General features: G+C 41.2%; 1 pseudogene; it reads right to left on the bottom strand.

Moving 5' to 3' along the window:
- Window positions 1–2,017: 2,017 nt before the first annotated feature.
- On the bottom strand, window positions 2,018–3,094 carry LOC110333502 (annotated as a pseudogene).
- Between the last annotated feature and the right edge of the window lie 9,957 nt (window positions 3,095–13,051).

The raw sequence follows: 13,051 nt of genomic DNA, 5'->3' as shown, positions 1-13,051 counted from the left end.
TATATATATATATATATAGAGAGAGAGAGAGAGAGAGAAGAGAAAGCTGGGCAGGCAATAGTGGCGCAAGCCTTTTTTTGTTTGTTTGTTTGTTTGTTTGTTTCCCAGGGGCAGAGGCTGGGAGATCTATGAGTTTGTGGCCAGTCTGGTCTACAGCATGAGTTCCAGGACAGCCAGAATTACACAAAGAAATCCTTTCTCAATAAATAAATGATAGATAGATAGATAGATAGATAGATAGATAGATAGATAGACAGATAGATAGATAGATAGCAGACGATATTGGAGAATCTATGTAGGCATGTTTTGTGCACTGTGTAAAGGCTATCCTTGTATTATTCAAAAGCTGATTTCTCTGCCCTCATACTTTGTTTCAATCTGACATTGTACTGTAATGCCTATGTCTAGAATCTCCTGTCTCAAGGTCATGTAAACAATTCTCACCATTTATTCTCTGCCTGATGATCACCCAATTGCTGGACAGAAGAGAGAATAGGGCAGAAATGTCCACCAGCTAGGTAGAAGAGAGAGAAAGGAGGGAGATTGACTGTCCATGAGGAGGAGAGGGTCTGAGGATCAATGGGAAGAGACATCTGAAGCAGAGAGAGTTAGAACAATATTAAACTGCAAGTATCACAGGGATAGGAAGCAGCCATATTAGCATAAGAGATTAAAATAGACGAGTTAATGCCCCAGGAAATGAGGTACAGCTTGGAATAAATCTTGGTTTCTCCATATGGTTATTGGAGACTAGCAAAGGTAAAGAAATACAGCCATGGATTAATTCACTGGTTACATTTACATTAAAAATAATTCATTTCTCAAATCTGATAAAGTTAAGAGTGAAAGATGAAGAGCTAAGCATTCTGGGATAGAGAAGAAACAAAACACAATCTCTGGAGAACTTGTGGAATCCTCTGCTAATTTTTCTTGGAAACCTTTGAGAACCCAGTAAGGAAAAGAAATGTGTGCAAAATCATACTGTGTGTTTGCATAACCTTAGATGGAAATCATCAGAAAAACTTGTATGACTTTGATATTCTTTGTTTCTATGAGAATATAATTCTTTCTTTGAGCTTAAGACTAAGGGGTGAGATGGAGAATAGAATCAAATATGTGTCTACAATAACCCAATATATCCAAATGTTTAAAAAGCATCTTTCTCTACAGTGTGCTAGCTCACAGTTTAGATCTCATCAGCTCTCCATGCTCATACATGGTGTTGCTTCTTTTACTTTTCATTCTTCACAGAGTGTTATGTGGATGTTGTGTTCTGATGGGGCAGAAAGGAAGAAGAAAAGTCCTATAGAGCAAAGAAAGGTCTAGCTGCCCAAAACCTTAGTTTTGTTAGAAAAACTTAGTGTAAGCCTGTTTCATTTAAAGTATTATCCTAAACAATCATTAAAAGTGAGGTGTGGTGTTTTATGCCTGTAATGCCAGGATTCTGGAGGCTAAAGCAGGAGGATTACAGGAAGTTTAAGGGTAGCCTGGGTGGGCTATCTAATGAATTCAGGCCAGCCTGGGCAACAGAGTAAGATCCTATCTTTAAAATAAATAAGCAAAAGTAGACGTTAATTTTTTTTTAAAGTATCCACACTTTGGTCTTCCATCTTCTTGAGTTTCATGTGTTTTGTGAATTATATCTTGGGTATTCCGAGATTCTGGGTTAATATCCACTTATCAGTGAGTGCATATCATGTGTGTGCTTTTTTTATCTTCAAAATATTTTATTATAAAACAAAACACAGAGCCCACCAACAGTTCCCACCCATCACTGTCAAAATACACACTGCTGGACACAGTGCCCTCAAGATCTGACCTCAGTTGAGAATCTCAGTTCCCTCGGTTTCAGGACAGCAAGTTGCCAGGATGCTGCACTGACTCTCAACAAGAACACAGTCCTTTCAGAGGTGGACACCCATGGCTAGGGCTGTGGGCCACCCAGAGCTGGAGTCCAAGTTTGGGCAGAGATGAGGTGGAGTGGACATGAAACCCCAACAGTTCCAGCTTCCAGTCACTACTTCTTATTCCTTGGCTTTAGCTCTTCAGCTGCATTACGCAAGAAAATGTAATTTTTTTTTGGTGGGGGGGATTATAAAACTCACATCCCTTGGACCACTCGTAGCTGGAAGCATAGGCCAATATGTTTCCATTGTGACTGAAGCGGCAAGCTGCTCTGGGCTGATCTAGCTGCTCTAGTCTTTAGTTTTGTCCTGGCATCTTTGTCTCAGAAGCTGAACCTACCGTCAGAGCCACAGTGGCAAGGGTCCCATGGACAGGATGGAAAGCAATCCCATTCACTGCATAGACATCTTGAGGAGCCAAAGCATTGGTATTTGAAGGTGGGGTTATCTTTGCCTGGATTTGAAGGGTTGATGTAGTGAATGGCAACTCTCCCCTCAATGTTCTCCAGAGCAAAACCAGTCGGCTTATTCTGTTTGTCTTTAAAAACAGTCACACATTGATGTTGGTGCTTCAGGGTACACTATTCTCCTGAACTCAGAGGGCCAATTCTCTGATACACAATCAGGCCCCTCTCTGCAGTGGCTATCACAGCCATCAGGTATATCACATTTGCACATTAACAACGTTCAGGGAGTTGCAAGACCATCATAGGATTTGACATCCTAGTATCCCAAAACTTCAGTCTTATCCCAGCTCCTGGGTCATCACACAGCTGTAGTTTGGGTCTTTGATCCAAAGTATGGTCTTAACAGGAGCGTCGTGCTGTGCTATCTGAATGGCCTGGTTGCTGTTCAGGTCCCACATCTTGACTGTCTTGTCACACAATACTTTGTTCCCATCATTGCTCCAGCAGACATCAAGCACTGGCCCCGGGTGCATCTGCTGAACCTTTGGAATGGTTTGCCCACTGTCTTGCACTTGCCAGCAGTGAACATCATTAGCCCACGATCCTGCAATAAGGAAGTTGCCTGGTAAGGTTGGTGGGCTGAAAAACAGACAACCAATGCTGTCATCAGGAGAAGACACTACTTCAATATCCTTCGTTGGGTTGTGGTTATCTGTGGTTGTGCTCCCAAACATGCTGGTCCCACCAGTCCTAAATCCAGAGGTTGATCCAAACAGACTCATATTGGCTGCTCTGGCACGGGATGGATGGGGCGCAGCCAGGTAACCCCAGGTCCCTGAGGCACCTCAAGACGGTGGAAACTTCCCTGTTGATGTGTGCTCTTTTGTGATTGGGTTACCTCACTCAGGATGATATCCTCCAGATCCAACCATTTGCCTAAGAATTTCATAAATTTATTGTCCTTAATAGCTGCATAGTATTCCATTGTGTAAATTTTCTGTATCCATTTTTCTGTTGAGGGATATTTGGGTTCTTTCCAGCTTCTGGTTATTATAAATAAGGCTTCTATGAACATAGTAGAGCATGTATCCTTATTACATGCTGGAGCATCTTTTGGGTATATGCCCAGGAGTGGTATTGCTGGATCCTATTTGCAAAACACATGAAACTCAAGAATACAGAAGATGGCCGGGCAGTGGTGGCACATGTCTATAATCCCAGCACTTGGGAGGCAGAGGCAGGCAGATTTCTGAGTTCGAGGCCAGCCTGGTCTATAAAGTGAGTTCCGGAATAACCAAGACTGCACAGAGAAACTCTGTCTCAAAACACCCCCTCCCCCCAAAAAAGAATACAGAAAATAAAAGTGTGAATATTTTGATCTTTCTTAGAAGGGGGAACAAAACACCCATGGAAGGATTTAGAAAGACAAAGTATGGAGCAGAGACTGAAGGAATGACCATCCAGAGACTGCCTCACCTGGGGATACATCCCATATACAACCTCCAAACCCAGACACTATTGTGGATGCCAACAAGAGCTTGCTGACAGGAACCTGATATAGCTGCCTCCTGAGAGGCTCTGCCAGTGCCTGACAAATATAGATGTGGATGCTCACAGTCATCCATTGGACAGAGCACAGGGTCCCCAATGAAGGAGCTAGAGAAAGTATCCAAGGAGCTGAAGGGGTAGGCAGCCCCCTAGGAGGAACAACAATATGAACTAACCAGTAACCTCTGAGCTCCCTGGGACTAAATCACCAACCAAAGGAAGCACATGGTGGGACTCATGGCTCTAGCTGTATATGTAGCAGAGGATGGCCTAGTCGGTCATCAATGGGAGGAGAGGCCCTTGGTCCTGTGAAGGTTCTATGCTCCAGTATAGGGGAATGCCAGGGCCAGGAAGTAGGAGTGGGTGGGTTGGTGAGCAGGGGGAGGGGGGAGAGAGTAGGGAGTTTTAGGAGGAGAATCCATTAAAGGGGATAATATTTGAAATGTAAATAAAGAAAATATCTAATAAAAATCTAAAAAAAAAAAAAGTTTTAATTGTTGGGAACGGGAGAGATAGTTTAGTGGTTAAGAAAGTTTGCTACTTTCCCAGAAGTCTCTAGTTCTGTTTCCAGCATCCACATCAGGCAGGTCTTGAGCATCTGCTGTAACTCTAGCTCCAGGGACTGGATGCTTCTGGCTTCTAGGCACCTGTACTCATGTTTTGATGACTATTCCTGGTTATCAACGTAACTACATCTAGAATGAACTACAATTCAGAAATGGAGGGCACACCTGTGATCTAGATCTTGAAGTTTAGGCCCAGGCAAAGTAGTATACACCCAGGAGACAGAGGCAAGCAGATCTCTGAGTTCAGGGCTAGCCTGGGACAGAACAAGTTCCAATAGGCATGGTAGTACAAACCTTTAATCTGTGCCACACCTTCTGTGGAGGGCTACGTAAGGAAAATGGAAAAAGGAAGGGTTCTTCTTCGCCTGCTTGCACTTACTTGCCAGCACATCTGTTGGAACTGCTTCTTCAGGATTCCATCTTATACAGAAGACCAGCTGAGACACCAAGCCTCGTGGGACTGAGGCTAGACTCTTGGACTTCCCACTCACAACTGCCCATTGTTGGGTTAGTTGGACTGCAGACTGTAAGTCATTCCAGTAAATTCCCTAATCTAGAGAGACATTCCATAAGTTCTGTGACTCTAGAGAACCCTAATACACATCTACATACACACACAAAATAAACTAAATAAACTAAATAGCTGGGCAGTGGTGGCACATTTCTTTAATCCCAGCACTTGAGAGGCAAAGGCAGGCTTATTTCTGAGCTTGAGGCCAGCCTGGTCTACAGAGTGAATTCCAGGACAGCCAGGGCTACACAGAGAAACTCTGTCTCAAAAAAACCCAAAAAATAAAAAATAAAATAAATATTTTTTAAAGTCTTAACTTGTATAAGGTAGCACAATAGATGTTATCCAGTAATAGGAAATTGTAGATACAGTTGTTACAAGATTATTGTATTATTGACCTATGATATTCCATTTTGCGATCTTCAACAAGAAAATTGAGCCTCAATCTCAATGTATTAATTTATGAAAAGGATTAATGATATTCATCACACTAGGTTACAGTCAACCTTAAATCATTAACCTTAAAATACATTAACAACTCCTCCCAGAAGCTCTTAGTGGCCTCTGTGAGCTAAGAAAGAGCAATGCATAATGAATAAAGATCCTGAGCAGGTGAAGTTTGATATGAAAGAAGAGAATGGGAAAGCTGCAAAGCACACAAAACCGTGGAGGGAAAGGACAGGTCTTCTTTAGGGGCTTCAGCAAACAGACTGTACTGTGGAGATTCTAAGAGGTATTGGGGACACTACAGGAGAGAGAAGATGGTGTTATGGTGGAATGTGGAACAGTTACCTAAGCATGTACAAGCCCTGGGTTCAATTTCCAGCACTGGCAAAAACATCCAATAAAATTAATTTTTAAAAACATTTTAATTTTTGCACTTCAAAAATATTTAAGGAACTAAAAAGTAAAGACCATGAAAAGGCTCAATGGTAAGGTCATTTGCTGCAAAGCCTAGTCCCCAAAATTCATGGTGGAAGAAGAGAACCAACTCCCACAAATTGTCCTCTGACCTCCACACATACACACACACAAATATAAATGTAAAAAAAATTTAAAAGAGAATAGGAGCTTCGTTGATGGAAATTATATTTTAATAGTAAAGTTAAATAAAGCATGTTCATGTATGTTACACACATGTGTGCAAGTGTGTGTTCCATATGGAAGTCAGAGGTTGATGCTAAGTCTCTTTCTCATTAGCTTTCCATGACCAAGGGCATGCTATTTTGGGGGAGAGGCTCTGTATTTATGTTGACAGGAATGGAGAAAAGGCTTTGGACCCCTTCCAGAGTGATATGGATCAGATATGACAGGGGAAGACCCCCTAAGGATCTAGGTATTGAAAAGAAAAATTCTAGAAAATCAAACAGGACCGGTAACTTCATCTGCTGATTCCTCAACATGGGAACATCCCAGTAACTGGCTTAGACATAAAAATGTCTTTAGTCAAAACTTCAGCTAAAATTAGACAATAAATCTAGTTTGTTGTAGAATCCTTAAGGTTCATCATGTCATCCTTCACATGGCATGAATGAAGGTTACAATTGGTTATTAATCAAATTAACTCATAAAAGGATAATCGCCTTTCAAAGAAGGAACAAAATTCATCCTTAACTGATCATCTGTGCACCCTGCACAATCCATACAAATACCTTAATGGTACTAAAATTCTGGTTGTGAGATTCATATATTACAGAATTACAGCTTTGACAAGATTCATCCTCTGAGATGCTGAACTGACCTGCTGATCCAGCCCCTGCTTCCTGATGCTGTCCAGAGACTTGCTTCCAGAACAGCTTCAGGAATTGCTGCTGATTCCAGATGATCTCGCCTCATCCAACCTTTCAGACAGCTCCAGTCAGGCCTGAGGCTTCTAAGCAGACAGAGACTGGATACCAGATGCTAATGCTGGCTTCCTTAAGTCTTACCGATTTTCTAATTTTCCAACCCTCTCCGCACCTTTAAAGAATTTCTCATTGCTTCTATTCAGCAGGAAGAAGCCATGGAGAGTCATCATCCCAACCCCTTGGGTTTGGGTAGCTGGTTATGGTTATTTTATAAATTATAGATAGGTTGTCACTTTAAGGGATCATTTGGGGGGCTGGTGAGATGGCTCAGCGGGTAAGAGCACCCGACTGCTCTTCCAAAGGTGCAGAGTTCAAATCCCAGCAACCACATGGTGGCTCACAACCATCCTTAACGAGATCTGACTCCCTCTTCTGGAGTGTCTGAAGACAGCTACAGTGTACTTACATATAATAAAAAAAAAGGGATCATTTGGGAAATATCACAATTTTGAACAGGGAAGAAGTAGATGGGATGGATTACTAAATGTTAATCTTGAACAAAGCATTGTGTAGCCATACATTGATAGAAATCTTTGAAATTGATTCAAAATTGAAGTTATAATCTCTTACATTGGTACAGAATTTATATATTGATATAGAATTAAGGTTTTCATTGGTGTAAATCTGTATATTGATACAAAATTTAAAATTAATATTGTTACTCTTAGATAGGCAATGTGCTTAAGCAACTCATTTAAGAACACAACGCTTTGAGCCAGTCCTTTTATAGATGCTATTACAAACTGTGTTGGATGATTAAGTAACATGAGTTAAGGACCAGATAGTAAGCCCATGGTTATGTTAGACTTTGCTTTAATTATAATAAAGTGTTTTCACTTTACTCAAATAGAAATGGCTAAGAGTTGTTAAGGTTTAACAGTTCAGATATACTTTATATAGATAGTCTTCAAAAGGATCAGAAATCCACAGAATGTGACATTTAGTGTTATTTAATTATTAAAGATCATTTGACAACAAGACATGTCTGCTCCTGACAGCTTCCCCATTTTCCTCCAGAGAAGAAAGTGAGCATCAAAACCTCCATACAGAGTTGCTCCAGTAATGGAAAGGTAGCCACTGGATAAAAAAATGCACTATTCATCTGTAGACAAAATATTGTCCAAAGGGGACAAACAGATTTGGGATAGTCAACTGCTAAGCTCTGCCAATACAGAGTAAGATAGTCCTTTATATTTCTGCTTCATTTCAAGGTCTGCCAGATGGCTCTGGGCCAGAAGGCAGAAGACAGATGCTCCAGTGTTTTGGAGAATAGGGGACTGTCCAGGTAGTCAGCTGTCTCTACAATTTGTTTAAGTTTTGGAAACTATGTTTTTGTGCTTCCTAACTATTCAGGTAATATGTAATTTGTCCTCAAATTTCTGATGGGGACTGAAGACTAGTTATAGTCTCATAATCAAACTTAAGTTGTTTAGCATTGAGAGAGTTGATATAGAGTTAAAAGGATAGTTTTCTAATGGTGATAGAGGCTAAAATCTGAACATAACTCAAGTATAGAATTATAAGTTCTTTATTTAGGATAGGCGGTAGAGTACTTTATCTAATTAACAAATATGATGGACTGGATGTTAATTGTATATCATACTTTGTAATTTATATAGTTGTTATATTTATGCTCAATTTATGTCTGATAGAAGAGCCTTTTTTTTTAATTTGGACAGAAAAGGTGAGATGTTGGGGATTGGTTCTAATGCTTTGAATTAATCCAGCCCCCCAAATTGGGAAATTTCATGTCCAAACACTGAAGGTCCTTGTCCCCAATTGTTTCTTGATCAATCAGTAATGAGCCAACAGCCAATGGTTGAGCAGATAGACTGAGGTGGGAGCTTTAGATTTGTGCAGGCTAGGAACTGTGAGAAAGGAAGGAGGAGAATCACTATGATTCGCAGATTAGAGCTACAGAAGGAAAATCATCCAAAATGTAGGTGAGAAGGAATGTGGCTTCCAGAGGGGCTACCCAGAAGCATCTTGGGCAGTAAAGACTAAGGAGCTGCCCAGAAGGAGCCAGGGCAACAAAGATAAAATATAGCATTAGAGGATGTTAAGCCAGGATTACAGGAGGGAAGTGTTTGTTAGCAGGGGAAGTGTTGTATGTAGTTTTAAAATTGCTACCTCCTTGCCCAGGATTGGACCATGCTTGACCCCTCCAAGCTTCCCTTTTGATCTACCCAGCATAGCTCCAGGAGATGATATTGCTACGAACCCACTCTTGAGACCCTTGAATCCTCAAATAAAAGACACATACACAATTTGTCACTTTACAACTTGCCTTCTAGGCACAATTTCTGGGCACAGATATCTCCTGCCTGGAAAAGCATGTCCTTGCCAATCTATTATTTCTGTCTCTCAACCTGTTCCAAACTTAGTGGCTAGCCCCACCTTGCCCCTACCAAACATCCTTGGCCACCTGCCTGTCATGGAGGCCACCAGCCCTAACTCCATCCCCACCCCACCCCCAGGACTTGCATGATTGCCGCATTATTCTTCCTCAAAAGCATGGCAGAGGGAAGCCCCTGTCCCCTTCCCCGCACCCCCTTTCCTCCTGGCACGGGGAAGTCCCATCCATACCGTCTGCCCAGCAATTGGCTCCCAGCCTTCTTTACTGACAAATCAAGAACCAATTGGGAACAGGACAGTAGTATCAGAATCTCCCCTTACAGGGAATTAACTGGGGTGTGTGTGTGTGTGTGTGTGTGTGTGTGTGTGTGTGTNTGTCTGTCTGTCTGTCTGTCTGTCTGTCTGTCTTTCATTCATGAATCTAGAGGGCTCTGGCAGGTGGTTGGGAGTGCAATCCACTGGGATCATAAAGTGGCTTAGAAAAATTACTGCAGCATACACATGCATACACACACACACACACAAAGAATTTAAAATAGAATAGAAACTTCATTGATGGAAATTATATTTTAATAATTAAGTTAATTAAAATAATTAAAAATAGAATCAAGATTTGTTTGTGTATGTACATGTTCATGTGTGTATGCACATGTGTGTGAATTTGTGTATGCTACATGTCAAAGTCAGAGGTTAATGCTGAGTGTATTTCTCATTAGCTTTCCATACTTGTTTGTTTGTTTGTTTGTTTTTGCCTTTCTTTTGAGATAGTCTCTCACTGACCATGAAATTTATTAATTGGGCTAGGCGGGCTGGCAAGCAAGCCCAGGGATCCTCCTCTCTTTTTCTTCCCAGGGCTGGGATTCAGTCACATCATTATGCCCAATGGTTTTGTGGGTACTATGGATTAAACCTGTGCCCTCCTGTAAGCACTTTACTGACTGAACCATCTTCTCTGCCCAGAAGCAAGATTTTGATGCGAGAAAACAGATAAAAACGTCTTAGCAGCACAGCACACCATTATTCCTGCAAATGGAATATTAAGTCAGCGGCAGCAGGGCTTAGACCCATCCCAGAGTCAATACAGAATTCTCAATAGGCTCTGATAGTGGTCATATGGCTTCTGTGGATGTATAGCTGAGTTGGAAGAAAAAAAGAAACAGAACAATTTGACTTAAGTAACAAAAGGATTTCTTCCCATTATGCAGCAAGGCCTTCATCTTTCCCCAAACCTGATAAATCCATGGACATTTATCCTTTAGAGACAGAAAGACAATGGATTCCTCAATCTATGAATGAGAGTGAGTTATACAGCATCAGAAACACGGGTGAGGTATACAGTGTCAGAAACACAGGTGAGTTACACAGCATCAGAAACACAGGTGAGGTATACAGCATCAGAAACACAGGTGAGGTATACAGCGTCAGAAACACGGGTGAGGTATACAACGTCAGAAACACGGGTGAGGTATACAGCACCAGAAGCAGAATCCAAGGAAATGTACATCTGCATTCTGAGACACCTAACTATGGGGTGACTCCCTGGGCCCTGTCCTTAAGAAAGTTCAGAAACTTATAGAGATTTGACCAGCCCAATAAAATACATCAAAACACACAACATTGATTCCCCAGTAAAGTGATGTGGCCAGATTACTCCAATGTGAAGATCACATCCAGCAAATAATTCTTCTCTTTGTAAAACCCAACCAGCTCTGTTTTTGAGAGTGCACAAAGTCCACTTGAGCAAACAGTCCATGGCAACCCCACCCCTTATCAACAATCAGTCCCTCTACAACATCTGGAAAGTCACCGAGCTTGCGGTGACTATAATAAATACCGCATACCCCAAAACATGGGGCTTTTACTTCTGACCCACTGCAACAGTGATGGTGAGAGCCATTGCTCTCAAGCTCGTAATAAAGACTCTTATATGTTTGTGTTTGAATTGGCTCCTTGGTGGTCTTTGAGGTCCCTGCCACTTGGGCATAACACCTTCCTCCTCAGATCTATAAAAACAATTTCTCGTTCCCCGCTCCTGAAGTTAGGATAACCAGGAATGGCCAGACATCAGACAGAAAAGCAGACCTAACATTCAAGATTCAACAATGAAGCCTAAAGATCCTGAAAACGAGAGTTTCATTGAAAGCAAGGGCTAGGGGTGTAGTTCAGGGATATTGATTCTTGACACTGAAGGGTAAAAACGAACAAACAAAAAAACATTCAAGAACTGTCAAAGAAATCAATTCAACAAAACGTCCTGAAACCAAAACTCATGAATCTATTGAATAAATTGTTCCATTGAGAGCACAAAATGATGGATTAAAAAAAATGGGTCCACACATCAAGGTATATGTGATGGTAACACTTGTCATGGATTAGGACTGGGGCAGTCAGGGATACTCATACATTCTAAGCAGAAGCACAACTCCTTTCTCTAACAGGGCAATTTGATCCAGTGGTTGCACTTGTAAAATTTATCTTGAGGCTACATTGTTAGAACTACAAAATAACTCTTGGCCCCTAATGACCTAAATCCAAACCCCTATACTAAGACCAGCCCAACCTTAGGGTGGCTCCGAGTGCCCACTAGAACAATTCAGGTTCTCTTTGAGTTGGAGTCTGAAACAACTCAAGTTCAGCCAACACCTGACACCATCTTTCATAGAGCATTTAGTTTTTTTTTTTTAAGATTTATTTATTTATTATATGTAAGTACACTGTAGCTGTCTTCAGACACTCCAGAAGAGGGAGTCAGATCTTTTTACAGATGGTTGTGAGCCACCATGTGGTTGCTGGGATTTGAACTCCGGACCTTCGGAAGAGCAGTCGGGTGCTCTTACCCACTGAGCCATCTCACCAGCCCGAGCATTTAGTTTTAAAAGCTCTATGAAACTTCTTAATTTCAGTTAAGAACTGAATTTGTTCTTAACTGTTATGAAACAGTTAAGACCTTTGTCCCTTTGAGATATATATAGCCTACAATCTCTGAGTATCATTCTCAAGGATGTGAAAGTCATTCCTTTGAAATGTAACCATTCATCACTGTGGGAGGTCAGAAATCTATCTTCAAGACTCTCCACACAGCTGCCCCATCACATTTACATTGGCCAATCTTCCCCTGTGTTTTTCTTCATTTTCATCTCCCAGACTTAACCCTGCTCATTCCTCTTCTCCCTTGTCTTTGAAATACCCAGTTGAAACGCTCTGAAGCAAGTGGAATAGACCTTAAGTCTTTCCACTATGGACAGTAGTTACTGGATCAAATCTATCTCTATCATTTTAATGTCCAGTAACCAAGGTCACATGTTGCAAGTCACTGGTGTTAGAATGAGGATGTGGCTCTGAGGTGACACTTACCTAGAAGCATGCACAGACCCTAATTTCAATCCTCAGTGCCACACCCCCCAACAAAGGATATATATGTTACATGATTAGTGGTAAATAATTAACTATTCATTAAAGTCAAGTTGGTAAAAATCTCTAATTAGTGTGATTCCATCAACCGGAACTGCTTAAAAAATAAATAGTACATTTATATAAAGACTACTACTCAGCATGAGAAATAAGGCCCTTTATGAAATGAATTAAAAAAATTCAAAATATACTAGGATAAGAGTACAAAGTAGTATGTATAATTGCTTTTATTTACGTAGTGAAAACCAATGTGTACAGACCTGGATGAGTGCCACACTAAGGCATGAGAGCAACAATTGTTCACTTGTTACGAAGAGATGGCATTTCCTTCTGGGCTCTGCTTGTGGACGTTGTACATCGTGGTGCGGAGCCTAGTGCGCACCACGATGTACAACGTCCACAAGCAGTCTTTGTAAAACCCAACCAGCTCTGTTTTTGAGAGTGCACAAAGTCCACTTGAGCAAACAGTCCATGGCAACCCCACCCCTTATCAACAATCAGT

This window comes from Mus pahari, chromosome 15 (genome assembly GCF_900095145.1).
Source record: "Mus pahari chromosome 15, PAHARI_EIJ_v1.1, whole genome shotgun sequence".
NCBI lineage: Eukaryota > Metazoa > Chordata > Mammalia > Rodentia > Muridae > Mus > Mus pahari.
Note: the sequence above shows the minus strand (reverse complement) of the source record. Positions and strands in the feature narration are given on the sequence as shown.